This window comes from Stegastes partitus, unplaced genomic scaffold, assembly GCF_000690725.1.
Source record: "Stegastes partitus isolate 25-593 unplaced genomic scaffold, Stegastes_partitus-1.0.2 Scaffold564, whole genome shotgun sequence".
Lineage (NCBI taxonomy): Eukaryota > Metazoa > Chordata > Actinopteri > Pomacentridae > Stegastes > Stegastes partitus.
The window spans coordinates 345,274-350,019 of NW_007578295.1; the positions used below are offsets into that span (position 1 = coordinate 345,274).

Genomic DNA, 4,746 nt, shown 5'->3' on the forward strand with positions numbered 1-4,746 from the left:
TCTCACTGCTCCACACTCAGGTGTGTCCAGAGTTAATCTCCTCAAAGCATTTACTGTGAATCTCTGGTGTCTGGTTGGTTTGTGGCCCTGATCTGAAGCTGAGTCTCTGAGTGTTTGTAGATCCCTCTGTGGTGACGGACCTCCAGCAGCAGCAGGCTGAGGTGATGAAACAGCCGAGCACAGTGAAGAAAGAACCAGATTTTATTTGGCCTTAAATCAGCTCATTCCCACATCAGCCCTGATGATGAGGTTCAGCTCAGAAATCCCAGAATGTGCTCCACGTTTGTTGTGTTGTTTCTTCACCATCAGAAATGTTTGTGTTTCTGTTAATTACACCGTGGTGTTTAATTTATAACGTCCCTGTTAGACAACAAGGTTTAAACACAGCTGGGAGGTGTTTAGTTTCACAGGTACAGAAGAGACTTGGGCAGACAGTGTCTGTGGGATCGGACTGAGATGTCCAGTAGTGTCCTGTTTAACATGAGCAGGAAGAAGCACATGTTCCTGTGACTCAGGAGATCCGAGCAGGTTCAGATTGAACCACGTCATGTCTCAACACTTTGCTCATTCGTTGTCCAGTTCGCTTCCAGTCTCTTCAGTGACATCTGGGAAGTTTATCCACCTGTCAGAGCTGCCTTGTCTCTGTTGTATGAATCTGCTTCTAATGTGAGGCCTTCAGAACAAACTCTGGTGCTTCTGGCTTCAGCTGGTGTTTCATTACCTTCCTTTACATACCTGAGTGTGTTTGGGGGACCTACACCTCTAGAATAACTGTCGGTTTTCTGAACCTTTCCATTGTTCTATACAGAGGAAGTGGACCAGCTTCTGGGGCCTGAGCTGAACCAGAACACGGTCCCAAGCCGCTGGACTGCTGGTTAATTGATCACAGCAGCCTCTGTGGTCCGGCCCAGTCAGCCTCCACAGGCTACGACTGGCCTTTCCACTGGCCCAATGGGTCAGAGGCGTTTCTTCCAGCTAAATGCTCTGTGGTCTGGCCGTTTGTTTCTCCCTCTATGCAAAGCTTCTCTCAGCTATCACTCCAGTGCTCTCATGGACATCTACCATCACAGAGCGTATTGGTTGTTTCATTGGTTCGTAGCAGCAGTGGGCTGCAGCGTTTGACCGCTGAAGCCTCCTACAGCTTCCCCCGACGGGCTTCACTCAGCCCTTGGGTTGAGCCCACGAGCCATCCTGTGGTAAAGTACAGTAGGAAGATATTTCAGAGATTAGGTGGACGTCCCAAAGGGTTCCCCACGCACAGCCGGCCACGTCACATGAGCAAACACACTGCGCTGTGAGCTGACTGCAGGGGAGTGCAGCGAGCAGCGTGGCCTCCTTTGCTGCCTCCTCATCCGTGAGTTAATTGTGTTCAAGGCAACCACAAAGCAGAGTGCGCTCCGTGTTGAAACAACTCTCCTCGCTCGCACTTTGATTAGATTCAGCCTCTTGCTGCAGCGGTGAAAGCAAACGTTCACGCATCATCGGAGCAGAAGGAGACTCGTAGCTGGCCTGGTGTGTGCTGCTCAACTTACTTCCACTTAATCCACTCGCACAACTTTATATCACGAGCGTGGCCCATTAATGTCAGTACAGCGACATGAGCAGGAGACAGTCGGGCGTTCTGGCTCCAGCGTGAGCTCTGAATGCATGAAGCATGGAGGTGTTAGAGAGAGCCATCAGTTCATCTGTGACAGGAGGAGGAGGAAGATGAGCCACTTAGATCGGTGTCAGGAGATAGTTCTCCTCTCTGACCGGTAATCCTGCAGTCTGGATGCTCTCATTCCTGCCATAATCTGACGGCAGCTCATTTCATGCATTGCTGCCCCTCTCTGGCACAAGGAGTGCACATCCTCAGCTCTCTACAGCCAATGGGCATCGGCTATTGTTCAGAGGGGTGTGTGTGTGTGTGTGTGTGTGTGTTTGTGTGTGTGTGTGTGTGTGTGTGCGCGTGTGCGCCAGCCAGCACGTGGGATCAATGGACACCCTGCCATGAAGAGTTAGTCGCTGGCCGCTGTGGTAACTGCAGTATTGATCCTTACAAAGCATGATTGTCCTTTTGTGTGTCTGCAGGCCCAAAGCTCACATCAGCTCCTGTCCACCAGACGGTCCGACCCTCTGGTGCAGGTGCTGCCCATCGCCCGCTCAGACTACATCCACGTTTAAATCTTAGTTTTATTTTAAAGTGTTTAACTTCTGCTGTGTTTGCATCAGAGCCTCTTTTGGACACGCACTCAGTTGTGTTGATCAGGTTCATGTGTCGGCTTCATGTCTGATCTGCTCTTTGGTCGGTTTCACGTTGTGCAGGCGGTGCTGCAGAGTCGGATCTGGTCTGGACTCGCACCAGCAGCGCTACGTTGAGTCACATGACTTAGGGAAGGATGTTGTTCACATTTTACCATCAGCATTCCCCCAGAGAGGCCACATGTGCCACAACACACCTGTTTCATGCACTTTGCTCTGAAACTTCAAATCATTTGGGCAACACAATATGTCCACAAGGCTGCAGGTGGATCAGTGGTTAGCACCGTGGCCTCACAGCTAGAAGGTCGCCGGTTGGAGTCCCAGTGAGGACACCCGGGATCTTCCTGCGTGGAGTCTCCATGTTCTCCCCGTGCAGCGTGGGTTCTCTCCGGGTTCTCCGGCTTCCTCCCACAGTCCAGAAACATGCTGAGGTTAATTGGTGATTGTAAATTGTCCGTAGGTGTGAATGTGAGTGTGCTTGGTTGTCTGTCTCTAAGTGTAGCCCTGTGATAGACTGGTTACCTGTCCAGGTGAACCTGCCTTCACCCTGAGTCAGCTGGGATAGACTCCACCCCCCATGACCCTGGTGAGGGTTAAGGTGTAGAGATGATGGATGGATGGGACCATCATGTATCTGGTCCTGTACTCTGATCTCTGTCAGGTCCTCTGATGCATCCAGACTGACTACAGACCAGCAGAGTTCTGTTCCAACACTTGAGTAGAACCTGCACATCGTCGACTGATCTTAAACTGAGAACCTGTTTCCTCTGTGTTGAGCTGAACCTTGAGCACTCATCATTATCTGCTGTGCACTTGCATCCGTCACATATCCAGCCTGTCTCTCTGTTCAGTCTTCTTTATTGCTTTAGGCTGTTTGGCTTCATTCATAATGTGCACTTTAAGTTTTCCTTGCCCTCTGCTAATGCACTTGCCCTGCAGTTTAAAACTTTCTTGGAGAGTGTGTAGTTGTTTCATAGCGATGCCTCTAAATGCCTTTCATACACATTAGTCCAGACTGAGCTCTGGAGGTGCTCTGATTACTCTGTTATGGCTGGTAGGACTCGTGAACCTTGTGGGAGCACCACACAGACACGGCACATCGCGGTGGCGTTGTGGAGTCATGCAGTTTGCTGATATTGTTCTGAGCAGGAATTCGATAGCAGATGTTAGGAGAACAGGACTCAGCTACATTAACAGCACCCTCGGGGTGGACGCCAAGCAGCCGGGCCACAGCCGGGCCACAGCCGGGCCACAGCCGGGCCGAATCAATTCTCAATTAGAGCAATCCATCAGTGCTGCTTTGCTCTGCGTACTCATACAGCAGACGTTTTGGATCTGTGTGCATGCAGGTGAAGCTCCGGCTGACTGTATTTTCTGGAGCACACTAAGCTAACTGTAGGTGCGTCTTATTGCTCTGTGATGTCCCAGCCCTCAGCCCGAGCCTCCGAGCTGCAGCTTCATGTGAAAAGTCTTGAGCCTCAGTGACTAACGGTAAAAACGATAATTACAGCAGTGGTTGGGAATAATTAGTGAATGAAAACAGTATTAAAGAGCAGCTGAGAGCAGCACAGTGGTGATGATGACATGCTTTGGTGGTTGTGCTGATTTAATTAGCGCCATGCAGTTCATGGTAATAGGTGAACTTACTGAGACGTAGTCATAGTGATCCTTCTTCACAGGTTTTATTGCAGACTGAGAGTTGGTACACTTTTAAAGCTGCGTTGGGACACTGTTTGTTTTGTTCGTGCTTCATGTGCTGCACGTCTGTTCAATGTCATGTGTGTCAGCAATCTGCCAAGCTCACATTAATGTGCGTGCCGAGGTGGCCTAATTTCCTGCATGCTTCGGGGAAATAGTGTGATAGGATGTGGCAGACACTTCATAATTGCCAATATGGCCACATAGGGTGTAGCTGCAGCCCAGGGGCAGGCGGCTGCCCACTCTGGCCAGGCCTCGCTTGATTACCACCCCATCAGCGTGCTGTGGAGGACACACACACACATCTGTATTATACCATTCAGTCTCTTAGCACTGCTCACTAACGTCAGTCCTCTTTGTGCGGTTCTGTTCCTCGAAGGCGTTCTGCTCCGTTTAGGTCTAATGTGAATCCTCACATCTCATAAGAGGTCCTGCTTGTATAGATTTTTTCCAGTTGTTGTTCTGTCATACTGTACAGTGTGAAGCAGAGATCTTGTTAAAGGGCTTTTGTGGAGGAATTGCCTCTCGCTGTCGTCTATCTTCTCCTCCCACGAGAAAAGCAGAAGCCTGTTGGCGGTGACGGGAACGTCCAATGTGTTTGCTCTGCAGTGATGAGTGTTCATGTGAGCGTATAAGGACATCAGTGTTTTGCATGAGAGCCCACAAATGTACACACCTACACACCTACACACACACACACACCTACACACACACACCTACACACACCTACACACCTACACACACACACCTACACACACACACCTACACACACACACACACACCTACACACGCACACCTACACACACA

The 4,746-nt window shown here is 50.1% G+C and overlaps 1 protein-coding gene across 1 annotated transcript in view; it reads left to right on the forward strand.

Annotated features, from left to right (window-relative positions):
* plch2a (phospholipase C, eta 2a) overlaps positions 1-4,746 on the forward strand; it is a 165,546-nt gene that overhangs the window by 116,712 nt on the left and 44,088 nt on the right.